At 38.5% G+C, this 14,246-nt stretch overlaps 1 long non-coding RNA gene across 1 annotated transcript in view; it reads left to right on the forward strand.

The window, feature by feature from the left end:
* The window catches only part of LOC105725783 (uncharacterized), an 88,890-nt gene that overhangs the window by 16,929 nt on the left and 57,715 nt on the right, over positions 1–14,246 (forward strand). The window contains exon 2 of the long non-coding RNA XR_001109366.2: positions 1,558–1,695. This is a non-coding gene — a long non-coding RNA (uncharacterized LOC105725783). The remainder of the gene's footprint in view (positions 1–1,557; positions 1,696–14,246) is intronic.

Raw genomic sequence — 14,246 nt, forward strand, 5'->3', positions numbered from 1 at the left:
CTTGAGCTCAGGAGTTTGAGACTAGCCTGGGCAATATAGCAAGACCCTGTCTCTCAAAAAAAAAAATTTTTTTTAATGAGTTAAAACTGAGAAAATATTTTCTATTATCTTGCTAACATTTGTTCCGTATTTACTTTCTGCTGGGTATTCTAAGTGCTTTGCATGATTTAATACATTTAGTTTTGTAAGCAAACACATGTTGTGGGTACTACTATATAGTTTAAGCAGTGAGAGACAAGTAATTAACCTACGTTTAGTAAACTAACCAGAATATGAACCCAGCCAGTCTGGTACCAAAGCCTGAGGTTTTAACCACTTTGTTATACTGCCTTCCTAAATTGGCTGTGGCCTCTAGTATAATTTCAAGTAGAAGGTATAAAAGTATGCTGTTTTTTTTTTTTTTTTTAAGAGACAGTCTCCCCATTTCACCTAGGCTAGAAGGCAGTGGCATGATGGTAGCTCACTGCAGCCTCAAATTTTGGGGCTCAAGGGATCCTCCCATTTCATCCTGCTGAGTAGCAGGAACTACAGGCATATACCACCACACCTGGCTAATTTTAAAACATATGTACATATATATATATATATATGTATGTATGTATGTATGTATGTATGTATGTATGTAGTCTTACTGTGTTACCCAGGTTGGTCTCAAACTCCTGACCTCAAATGATCCTCCCTCCTTGGCCTCCCAGAGGGATTATAGGTGTAAGCTCCTATGCTGGACTGAACTGGCATACTTGACCTTGATTTTAAGATGCTTTCAAAATATAAGTGTGTTTGCTACAGGTTTTTGCTAGCTGCCCTTGATTAAGACTGTTTTCTTCCTAGTTTGAGTTTTGTCATTGTTTAGTATTGAATTTTGTGAAGTCCTTTTACTGTGTTGAAGTAATCATAGTCCCCTTTGTTGTGTTAGTGTGATCTGTTCCATGACTAGATTTTCTGATGTTGAGCCATCCTTGCATTTTCAGAATAAACCTTAGCCAGTTGTCATTTATATTATTTTTTATTTTCCATTTGTCAGCTGTGATGTTAAGATAGGTTCACCCAGTAGTTCAGGAAATTAAAATTATGAAGATGAGAGAGATTTATGAATAGTACTGATTTTAATTTCAAATAATAAATGAATGGCTTATTAGCTGGCTTAAAATGAAGATGGCCTATGTGAGATACATCATTATTTTTACTTGAGAGGTCTTAAAGCACCTAATTATTTTTAAATAGATAACACAATCATATTTCATGATTCAATTGTACAAAAGAGTGTATACAGTGATACCCCTCTTCCATTCCTGTCTTGACACCTCCAGAAACCAATGTTATCAGTTTTTTTGTTCTGGAGATTTTGCATATTAAGCAAATATATTTATTTTCTTCGCCCCTCTTTTAGGAAAAAAAAACAAACGTAAATTGCAGTATGCATGCCATTCTGCATCCTGCAATTTTTCTTAATCTTGAAGAATGTTTGAGACAAGGTTCAGTCAGAGAAGTGGAGCCAGTACGTGTGTTGTGACATAAATGGCATTCATCAATGAATTGGCCTTTACTCAATTGTAGGAGTTGCTGAAGAAATGAAGGTTCAGAAGGGAGCGATGGAGATTGAGAGGAGTCACTAACCAGGCTTTCTGAAAGATTGGCGTGGTGGACAAGAGCTTGTGACGGAAACCTGGAAAACAGGCACATCCAGCTGCTGAGGTGAGATTGCAGAAAGGATTCTAAAGTGGGATCGTGCAGCACTTTTCTTTTTGTGACTCGAGTATTTCACTTGTCCTCAAGGGTCATCCATTTTGTAGTGTTTTGCAGAATATCTTTCTAAGGTTGAGTACGATTCCGTTGTATGAATATACCACATTTTGCTTATCCACTCACGTGTGGATGGACACTTAGCCTGCTTCCACATATTACCTATTAATAACGCTACTATAGACATGGGTGGTCAATTATCTCTCTCAGACCCTGATTTCAATTTTGGGGTCTATATCTGGAAGGAGAATTGCTGAATCATAAGGTAATTCTGTTTTTTAAATTTAAGGAATTGCCATACTGTTTTCCCCAGTGGCTGTTACAATTTTACATTCCCATCAGCATGGTGGTGGGGGTATGGATTACTCCGCATCCTTGCCAACACTTATTTCTGTTTTTTTGATAGTAGCCATCCTAATGGTTGTGAGGTAGCATCTCCCATAGTTTTAATTTGCATTTCTGAAATGATTAGTGATGTTGAGCATCTTTTCATGTCCTTTTTGACTATTTGCATATCTTTGGAGAAATGTGCATTTAAGATCTTTGCCCATTTTTAGTCAAGTTTTTTTTTTGTAATTGTTGAGTTCTTTATTTTGGATATTCTCTTATCAGATATGTTATTTGTAAATATTTTCTTCCATTCTATTGCATTTTTACTCTATTGTGATTTTTAAAGTTTATGAAATCCAGCGTGTTTCTTTTTGTTTTGTTGCTGGTGCCTTTGGTGTCATAGCCAAGAAATTATTGCCAAGTCCAGTGTCATCATACATGTAGGCATTTATCCATTTCAGGTTTTGTTTTGTGACATTTCCAATCATTTCTTAATTTATTGGCTGGAATATTTCCACAAAGAGAAGCTGGTCGTTTACTTGTGCAATTTATGTAAGAAAGGCAGAATAAACTCTTGATTTTTGTCTCATTGTTTATCAGTTTTCAAAATGAAAATGTCTCCTGTTATACTCAAAAGATGATCAGTTACGATTTCTTAATGTGGACTTAAACAAATTTGAAGTACTGATGTCTATTTCACTTCTTGCTCAGAATGTTCCATCTTTGGCCAGTTGAATCCCTTCATTGTCTCTTGAATCCTGTTGATGTGTTCCCAGTAAGTGGTCTTTGACAGCTTCATTGACATAACAAGATTTAGCACAAAAGCTTATCTCATATATTTTCTGCTGTTCCAGACTGGAATCAGCCATTTTACCAAGAAACTTGGGTTTCTTTTACTGGCAAATAATACTTCAAGAGTACAGTCTTATGTAAGGGATGTCATGACCTCTGGGTTTGTTACAGTTCTCATCCACAAAATTCTAGGAATGTCCAGCTTCATTATTTTCCATAATTTAAAGGAGCAGAACTTCTGTTGCTAAATTATTTATTTGTTGCTTTGAGATACACTAACTTAAAATCATAGAATTTTTAAAGCTGTAAAGGGTATAGGAAATATCCGCCTCAGGTTTCCCTAACTTGGAAGAGCAGTGCCACTTAGAATAGCCTGAGGAATCTTAGCAAGCTAGAGTGAAGGCAGGGAGATCAGTTATGTTTTACATGTATGCATTTATGATTTCATTCTTTCATTCAGGCAACATTTTTTAGGCTATTTTAGTAGCTAGGGTGAAAAAAATTTGTACACTTAAATATATAGATATGGAGCACTTAATGTATTATTATGTGAATACAGTTGACCCTTGAGCAACATGGATTTGAACTGTGCAGATCCACTTATACATGGATTTTTTTCAAGAAATATATTGGGAAAATTTTTGGAGATTCACAATGATTTTTAAAAATTTGCAGACAAACTGCATAAACTAGAAATATTGAAAAAATTAAGAAAAAGTTTAATATGTTATAAATGCATAAAATGTGGATGTTAGTCCATTGTATCATTACTGCTATAAGATATACACAAATCAATCATGAAAAGCTAATGTTTATTAAAACTTATATACACAAACACAGATCATACATGATGCCATTTGCAGTTGAGAGAAATGTAAACAAAGAGGCAGTATTAAATCATAACTGCCTAAAATTAGCTTGTAGCACACACTGTGCTACTGTAACAATTTTGTAGCTACCTCTTATCACTATTGGGGTGAGCTCAAGTGTGAGTATCTGTTTAAAAATGTAATGCTTGGCCGGGCGCGGTGGCTCAAGCCTGTAATCCCAGCACTTTGGGAGGCCGAGGCGGGTGGATCACGAGGTCAAGAGATCAAGACCATCCTGGTCAACATGGTGAAACCCCGTCTCTACTAATACAAAAAATTAGCTGGGCATGGTGGCGCGTGCCTGTAATCCCAGCTACTCAGGAGGCTGAGGCAGGAGAATTGCCTGAACCCAGGAGGCGGAGGTTACAGTGAGCCGAGATCGCGCCATTGCACTCCAGCCTGGGTAACAAGAGCGAAACTCCGTCTCAAAAAAAAAATAAATAAAAATAAAAAATAAGAAAATAAAAATGTAATGCTTATCATCTCTCTGTGAACAGTTTGTCTTCCAGTAAATTGCATATCAGTAAAAAGTTATCTCTCGTGATTCTCAAGTATATTTTTTTAATCGTGTTTACTGTGATACTATAAACAAGGAGTAACACAATGGAACCCATGCAGAGTACCACTAGTGGTCTGGAAGGGCTCCCAAGAAGCAGGAAAAAGTCATGACATTATGAGAAGGTGAATTGCTTGATGTGTACCCTAGATTGAGATCTGCAACTGTAGTTGCCCACCGTTTCAGACATGCACTTCATTTTGTGAACAGGTGACATAGACATATGGGATCAAGAAATACATTATTAATATTTTCTGTACCTAACTTTATTGTAAAAATACAGTACGTAATACATGTGTAAAATATATGTAAATTATTATCAGTAAGGGTTCTAGTCAACAGTAGGCTGTTAAGTTTGCAGAGAGTCAAAAGTAATATTAACAAATGGATTTTCAACTGCATAGGGGCTGGCACTCCTATTCCCAGAGTTGTCTAAGAGTCAACTACAAAATTTATATATCATCTAAATATGTGACAACATATTTTGTTATAAATAGGCATTATGTATAAATAGGCTAAGCATACAAATTATAAAGTATATAAAATAGCCTTTTTAAAGATAAAGTACGTTATGACTTTATACTGATTTCTAACTCAAATCTAACACCACATAATGTTTACTCAACCTCTTTTATATCTTCACCTTCTTTTCCCCAGCATGGAGAGTACTAGTCCCTTCTAAAGAACCACAATCTTGGATTTCTCCATTCCCCATCCTCCTTATAGTTCTCTTCCACAAAATTCTATTAATGTTCAGCTTCATTATTTTCCATAATTTAAAGGACCAGAATTTTTGTTGCTAAATTATTTCTTTGTGTGCTATGAGACATTCTGACTTAAAATCATAGAATTGTTAAAGCTGTAAAGGGTGTAGGAAATATCCACTTCGGATTTTCCCAACTTGGAAGAGCAGTGCCACTTAGAATAGCCTGAGGAATCTTAGCAAGCTAGAGTGAAGGCAGGGAGATCAGCTGTAGTGCTTTACATCCATGCATTTATGTTTTCATTTTTTCATTCAGGGAACATTTATTGAGGCCCTCGTGTATTCTAGGCGTCGATGACACTTCCATCCACAAAGGATGCAGATCACTCAATATGTGTTGAAGGAAATTTTTAATTATTTTTGAAATGGAAGTTGAATTTTTTACATTACATGTTTCGTGGTAGAATGTGGCTTAAGAAGACAACCAGAAGTATTCTGAGATTCAGGTAGCACTTTACAAAGAGGGACAAGTGATGATTTGAGAACAGAAGCTTGAGATGGTTTTTTAGTTTTATTTTTCCTGGAGGACTATGCTGGGTGGGATGAATAACCTCCATAATCCTGTATCTGTATGGTTGATGCTGGTTCTGTGGCTAGATCTAGGTGAGGCTCAACTGGACTGGACTCAAAGACCATGTCATTTTTGTTGTATGTACACATCTTTTAAAGACTGGTGATCATCCCCATCTATGCATCTGTACCAGCTCCCCCTCTGGACTCTGTCTGTTAATACCCACATGTTACACAGTACTGGGGAGAATATTGGCTTCGGAGCCAGGAAAGCTGGCTGCACCATTTATAGTATTTAAGACCTATCTTTGATATAGTAATATATACTTTAAAGTGTTATATGAGATTAAATTATTTAAAGCACATTCCCAGCACTTTGGGAGGCCAAGGCGGGCAGATCACTTGAGACCAGGAGTTTGAGACCAGCCTAGTTAACTTGGTGAAACCCCATCTCTACCAAAAAAATGCAAAAAAAATTAGCCAGGCGTGATACACGCCTGTAGTCCCAGCTACTCAGGAGCCAGAGGCATGAGAAATTGCTTGAACCTGGGAGGCAGAGGTTGCAATGAGCTGAGTTCGCACCACTGCACTCCAGCCTGTGTGACAGTGTGAGACTTTGCCTCTAAAAAAAAAAAAAGCATGTAACATATATAAGCACTATACAAAAGCTAGTTTTCTTCTTAATGTCTCATGTGTTCCATATCTTTTTTTTTTCTTTTTGAGTCAGGGTCACTGCAACCTCCCAGGTTCAAGTGATTCTCCTACCTCAGCCTCCCAAGTAGATGAGACTATAGGCATGCACCACTACACATGGCTAATTTTTGTATTTTTAGTAGAGATGGGGTTTCACCATGTTGGCCAGGCCAGTCTTGAACTCCTGGCCTCAGGTGATCGGCCCACCTCGGCCTCCCAAAGTGCTGGGATTACAGGTGTGAGCCACTGTGCCCAGTTTATGTTCCGTATCTGAAGAGGTGTTCTTGATTACTCCCACTTCCTCTTCCCTCTAACTAGGATTTTCTTTGTCAAGTTTGTCATGTGCCTTTCTTTTCTGTTTGCATGGGTACCATCTAATCCATTTCACCCTAATCCTTAATCTCATGAACTGTTGTCATAGTATATAATGCAGTAGTAAAGATGAGTGTTGTTCTCTTTTTTTTTCCCACATTTAAGAATTCTGGCCCGACACAGTGGCTCATGCCTGTAATTCTAACACTTTGGGAGGCCAAGATGGAAGAGTCGCTTGAGGCCAGGATTTCAAGGCCAGCCTGGCCAACATAGTGAGACCCTGTCTCTACAATAAATAAAAAGAAAAGAATTAGCTGGGCATGATGGCACACATCTGTAATCTAGCTACTTGGGAGGCTGAGGCAAGAGGACTGAATTTGCCCAGTAGGAGACTGCAGTGAGCAATGATCCAATGATCGCACCACTGCACTCCAGGCCGAGTGATAGATCAAGACCCTGTTCCTGGGGGCTGGGCAGGTTTGGGGAGGTAGGGAAGGGGGAAGTACTTCTGACATAAGAGGTAAAAGACTAATATAATGAACATCTGTGTGCATAATAGCTAAGAAATAAAACTTTTCCAGTAAAAGTGAAGCCCCCATGCATAGCTACATGATTGCATATCTCTCTCTCTCTCTCTCTCTCTCCCCACCCCCCGCATTTTCTTCCCCTTCCTGCAAGGTTCACAATTCTGAATTACTTTAGATTAAGCTATCATTTCAAAATTAATACATGTCTCTGGCTGAACATGGTGACTCACACCTGAAATCCCAGCACTTTGGGAGGCCAAGGCAGGCAGATTGCTTGAGGTCAGGAGTTCGAGACCAGCCTGGCCAACATGGTGAAACCTCGTCTCTACTAAAAATATAGAAACTAGCCAGCTATCAGGGTGTGTGCATGTAATCCCATCTACTCAGGAGGCTGAGGCACAAGAATCACTTGAACCTGGGAGGCAGAGGGTACAGTGAGCTGAGATCGCACCACTGCACTCTATCCTGGGTAACAGAGCAAGACTCTGTCTCAAACACACAAAAAAAGTGATACATGTCTCTGTGTTGAGATTATAGAGATATTCCATATTCTAAAAGTTTTAAGTTTCACATTTTATTTTCGGTCTTTATCTGGATTTACCTTTTTGTGTTTTTCCCCGACATGTATAACATAGTCTTAGCACTACTTACTGAACAGTCTGTTCTCCGACACAGTATACTAACTTGACATATATCAATTTTTTCCACATTCTCTGTGATTTTTAATAAATATTCCTATTTTTGAAAACTGTTTTCTCTCATTTTTGAATGCTGTGACTGTTATGACTTTTGTATTCGAGTCCTCTACCTTCTTAGTGATTGTGTGTGTGTGTGTGTGTGTACTTGTTACAACAATAACTGAAAGAGATTTGTTAAAATTTCTCAGTACAGTGATTGATGTGGTTTTTATTCTTGTTCTATTTTTTTGCCATATATTTCCGACACTGCTATTAGTGTGTAAAAAGTAGAACTTTCATATGTTTCAGGTTAATTGATCCTCTTAGATGTCATGCCTCTTGAGATATGTTTTTATCTTATGTCTGATATTCAGGGAGCTGTATCAAGTTATTTTGGGTCAGAATTCTCTTGGAATATCTTTTTCTTTGCATTTTTAAACTTGTTTATTATAAAAACAATGTTGCCATATGCAAAATTAGAAGAATGTAATTAATTCCCATGTGCCCATCACTTATCTTTAACACGTGTAAATTTGGCATTCTCATTTATTCTCCCTCCCGATTTGTCTTCTGGGGGATATTTTAAAGCAAATTCAAAACATGATGATATTTCTTCTATAGGTATTATTAACTTTCAACTTTACCTCATGTTGTAAGTGTGGCTCCTGTTAACATGATAGGCAGATTGTATGGCTAACATTGACTTTCTAGGCTTTTATTTATACGTTCTGATATTCTTTCAATTGATGTTTGTCGATTTTATTTCTTGTGGGTTTATTTCTATAAGCTTATATTCATCCCACGTATTTTCCCCTTTGTTATCTTTTTGGTTTAAGAGTTCTTCCCTCACCCCACTTAATCAGTTTTGCTTATCTATTTTGTTAGAATTCATATGCTTTTGTCTATTCTTTCAATTATACTAGCTTTACCTACCTACCTTCCTTCCTTCCTCCCTCCCTCCATCCCTCCATCCCTCCCTCTTTTCTTTCCTCTCCTCTCCTCTTCTTTTCCCTCTTTCTTTTTCTCTTTCCTTTCTCTTTTTCTTTTCTTTTTTTGAGACAGGGTCTCAGTCCTGTCACCCAGGCTAGTGTGCAATGGCACAATCACGGCTCACTGCAGCCTCGACCTCCTGGACTTAGGTGATCCTCCCACTGCAGCTTTCCTCATAGCTGGGACTACAGTTGGGCACCACCATGCCAAGCTAATTTTTCATATTTTTTTTCTATGAAGACAGGGTTTGCCATGTTTCCCAGGCTGGTCTCAAACTCCTGGGCTTAAGCAATTTGTCTGCCTCAGCCTCCCAAAGTGCTGGGACTACATGCATGAGCCCCCACACCCGTTCTAAAAATTTTTGTTTATACGGGGTCTCACCGTGTTACCTAGGCTGATCTCAAACTCCTGACCTCAAGCAATACTTCCATTTTCGCCTCCCAAAACACTGGGATTACAGACTAAAGCCACAACACATGGCCTTCTTTTTTTTAATTTTTAGGAACAGAGTATTTCTCTGTTACCCAGGTTGAAGTGCAGTGGCACCATCGTAGCTCACTGCAGACTCAAACTGCTAGGCTCAAGCCATCCTCCTGCCTCAGTCTCCTGAGTAGCTGGGACTATAGGCAAGCACCACCATGCCTGGCTTATTTTTTTTTTTTTTTTTTTTTTTAAGAGATGGAGTCTCACTGGGCACGGTGGCGTGTGCCTGTAGTCCCAGTGGCGCGTGCCTGTAGTCCCAGCCACTCAGGAGGCTAAGGCTGGAGGATCGCTTAAGTTCAGGAATTCTGGGCTGTAGTATGCTATGCCAATTGGGTGTCCGCACTAAGTTCGGCATCAATATGGTGACCTCCAGGGAGCCAGGTTGCCTAAGGAGGGGTGAACTGGCCCAGGTCGGAAACAGAGTAGGTCAAAACTCCTGTGCTGATCAGTAGTGGCACCTGTGAATAGCCACTGCACTCCAGCCTGGGCAACATAGTGAGACCCCATCTCTAAAAAATAAATAATTAATCAATTGATTAAATTAAAAAGAGATGGGGATCTCTCTGTGTTTCCCAGTATGGTCTTGAACTCCTGGCTTCAAGCAGTCCTCCCTCCTTGGCTTCCCAAAGCAGTAGGATTACAGGTGTGAGCCACCATACCTGACCACATGCATGCTTAGTCTAAATAACATTATTTTTGCCTTCCTCATGAACAATGCAAAGACCTTAGAATGCTCTAACCTTGAACAACAGTTTGAACAATGTACTGGATTATATATTGGCCCATCCTGTTTTTCTCTTAGAAATCAGACATCTCTGTGTCAGAGATGTTGCATCATACAACAAATCAGACATTTATTGTATGTTTTATACAATAAATACTTAGATTTGCTCACCATTTCCTTTTGCATCTCAGCCCTTACCTCTTGGGTACTTTGTTTGAAATTCGTATTCAAAAGTTTAATGGGTTTAAACTTTTGGGTTTGCACAAAGGGCTTCTAGTGGTAAGTTATGGGATCTTTTTGTCTGAAAGTGTCTCTATTTTGTCCTCATTCTTAAAAAAGTGGTTTCATACAGAATTTTAGATTGAGATTTATTTTCTCCTGGCCTGTTTAAGACACCATTGTCTTCTGGCTCTCATTGAAATCATCTCATACCTGGTCCTTTATAGGCAATTCAATCTTTTCTCTCTCATTTTTAAAGAAAAGATTTTACTGAAACATAACAAACATACAGAAAAGTACAAAAATTATATGGTTGGTACATTTCCAATAGTGAAAGCATTCATGTAGTTATACCTAGATAAGTAAATAAAGCATTATCAGAACCCCAGATCTCCTCCTCGTAGGCCCTCCCAGTATTTACCACATGAAGTTAATCAGTATTTTATCTTAGGCCATGGTAGATTAGTTTTTCCTTATTTTACACTCTTACATAAATGGAGTGATAAGATAAACATTTAATGACTGGCTTTTTTCTGCTCAGCACTACATGAGATTCATCTGCAACAGTTTATTCTCATTGCTATCGAGTATCCCATTATTGGAATATACTATTATTCCCTGTGGTCCTATCACCATGAGGCATGGTGGCCCAACCTCAAATGACTTTTTTTTTTTTTGAGATGGAGTCTCGCTCTGTTTCCAGGCTGGAGTGCAGTGGCTCAATCTTGGCTCACCACAACCTCCACCTCCCGGGTTCAAGCAATTCTCCTGCCTCAGCCTCCCGAGTAGCTGGGACTACAGGTGCCAGCCACCATGCCCAGATAGTTTTTTGTGTTTTTAGTAGAGATGGGGTTTCACTATGTTGGCCAGGCTGGTCTCGAACTCCTGACCTCAGGTGATCCACCTGCCTCAGCCTCCCAAAGTGCTGAGATTACAATCATGAGCCACCATGCCCTGCCTCAGATGACTTTGAACAGTAAAGCGTATTCCATCACTTTCAGAGGCTGAGGCCAGCACATTGCTTGAGCCCACGAGTTTGAGACCAGCTTGAGCAACATGGTGAGACCTCATCTCTATAAAAGATTTAAAAATTAGCCAGGTAGCCGGACGCAGTGGCTCACGCCTATAATCCCAGCACTTTGGGAGGCCGAGGTGGGTGGATCACAAGGTCAAGAGATCGAGACCATGCTGGTCAACAGGGTGAAACCCCGTCTCTACTAAAAATACAAAAATTAGCTGGGCATAGTGGCGCACGCCTGTAGTCCCAGCTGCTTGGGAGGCTGAGGCAGGAGAATTGCTTGAACCCAGGAGGTGGAGGTTGCGGTGAGCCGAGATCGTGCCATTGCACTCCAGCCTGGGTAACGAGTGAAACTCTGTCTCAAAAATAAATAAATAAAAATAAAAATAAAAATTAGCCAGGTGTGGTGGCATGTGTCTGTAATCCCAGCTGCTCAGGAGGCTGAGGCAGGAAGATTGCTTGAGCCTAGGAGGTCAAGTCTGCAGTGAGCTGTGTTTGTACCACTACACTTCAGCCTGGGCAACAGAGCAAGACCCTGTCTCAAAAAAATAAAAATAAAAACTCATTTGAGGTGTTTCCAGTTTTTGACTATTACAAATAGTGCTATTTGTCTTTTAGTGGCATTTGTGCTCATTTGTCTTGTATATACCTAGATATGAAATTGCTGGTAATAAGAAACTGTCAAATACTTTTCAAAAGTAGTCGTATCATTTTATGCTTCTACTAGAAATAAGTTCTGGTCACTCCATAAACTCATCAGCTATGCTGTTCTTAATCTTGTCAGTTTTAACCATTCTGCTTAATGGATAATGGTATCTCATTGTGGTTTTAATTTAAATTTCTCTGATGACTAATGTGCTTGTTGGCCATTCATATATCTTCATTTGTGTAAATCTCTCATTTTTAAAAATTGGGTTGTCTTCTTGAATTGAGGGATATGAGTTGTTAGATATATGTTTAATTTACTTAATGGTGTTTTTTAAAGAAAAAAATTTTAATTTTGATTAATTCCAATTTATCAATTTTTTAGATCTTATTATGTCTAGCTATAGTTCATGTCTTTTATCTTTTTTTTTCTTTTATCTTCTAAGAAATCTTTTCCTACCTGAGAGTTGCAAAGGTTTTTCTCATGTTTTCTTCTAGAAGTTTTGTAGTTTACTTGTTTTATTTAGATCTTCAGTCCCTTGCCAGTTAATTTTTATCTGTGGTCTGAGACAAAGGATGTAGTCATTTTGTTTTGTATAGGCATATTCAGTTGTTTCAGTCTAATATGTGTATCTATTTTTAAACCAAGAAGACGGCTTTGCTTACTGTAAGTTTATGGTAAGTCTTGGCCAGGTGCATTCACTCATGCCTATAATCTCAGTACTTTGGGAGCCCGCGGTGGGATGATTGCTTGAGCCTAGGAGTTCAAGACCAGCCTGGGCAACATAGGGAGACCCTATATCTGTAAAAAATAAAATGATTAGCTGGGTGTGGTAGCTCACGCCTGTGATCCCAGGTACTCTGGAGTCTGAAATGGGAGGATCGCTTGAGTCTGGGAGGTCAAGGCTGCAGTGAACCATGACCCCGTCACTGCCTCCAGCCTGAGTGACAGAGCGAGACCCTTTGGATTTGGTGGGAGGTGGCAGGGGCAAGTTTAAGGTAAGTCTTGGAATCAGTCCTCTCTCTCGGTTATTTTTCAAAATTATTTGGCTATTTTTATATAAATTTTAGAGCTTTAATTTCTACAAAACAATCCTGCTGGACTTTTGAGAGGGATTACATTGAATCTATTAATCAGTTTGGGGAGAATTGACCTCTTCACAATATCGAGATTTCCAATGCACTAACATAGTATATCTCCAAGTCGTCTTTGATATCTCTTGGTGATGTTTTATACTTTTTATTATAAAGATCTGAAACATATTATATTTGTTCCTAGCATTTTATGGTTCAGGATGCTATCATAGTGATATTTTATTTCAATTTCCAGTTGTTATTACATACATACACATTTATGATTTCTACATCTTCCTGATGCATTGAACCTGTTATTATGAAATAGTTTTATCTCTGGTTTTTTTGTCTTGAGATCTTCATTATCTGATATTAATATAGCTACTTCACTCATCTTATTTGTACTTTTGTTGTTTTGAATAGTAACTTTTGTTCATTTACATCCTGTTCTTATTTAAAGAGCATCTCTCACAGACATCATCTTGATGAATAGGGCCTTTTTTTTTTTTTTTTGAGTTGGAGTTTCCCTGTGTCATCCAGGTTGGAATGCAGTGGCACAGTGATATAGCTCACTATAAGCCTCCCACTCCTGGTCTCAAGCAATCTTCCACCTCAGCCTCTTAAACAGCTGGGACTACAGGCATAAGCCACCACATGTGGCTAATATTTTTACTTTTTGTTTTTATAAATGGGTTCTCACTGTGTTGCCCAGGCTGGTCTCAAACTTCTCGCCTCAAGCAGTCCTCCCACCTAGGTCTCCCAAAGTGTTGGGATTAGGGGTGTGAGCCACCATGCCCAGCCTTTTTTAAAATAAAATTTGATTCTGACAATATCTGCCTTTTGGAGTGTTTAGAGACTAACAGTTTATGGAATTATTGGTATAGTTTTATTTAGCCGTTTTTTTTGGTCATCATTGTTTATCTCCTTTGTTTTTTGTTCTTCTGCTTTTCTGTTTCTGCTTTGTTATTCTGTGTTTTTTAAAGTGGTTGCTCTAGGAATTAAGATGTATAAACTTATTCATAATCTACTTAGACTTAAGATTTATGTACCACAACACATGAAATATAAGAAACTTTTAGCCATACAGGATCGTTTAATTCCATTCCCCTGTCCTTCATGGGATAATACATCTAGAAATGTGGTCAACCCCCATTATACAATGTTGTAATTTTTGCTTTTATAGTCATATGTATGCTAACTAAATTAGTAGGAAGTAATAATGTTTTATATTTATTCTTGCAGTTACCATTTATTGTCCTCTTCATTTCTTTGTAAAGTTCTGTTTCTGTCTAGTATCCTTTGCTTTCTGCTTAAAGATCTT

This window comes from Aotus nancymaae, unplaced genomic scaffold (genome assembly GCF_030222135.1).
Source record: "Aotus nancymaae isolate 86718 unplaced genomic scaffold, 86718_ANA_hifiasm-v0.15.2.pri h1tg000076l, whole genome shotgun sequence".
In the NCBI taxonomy this organism is placed as follows: Eukaryota; Metazoa; Chordata; class Mammalia; order Primates; family Aotidae; genus Aotus; species Aotus nancymaae.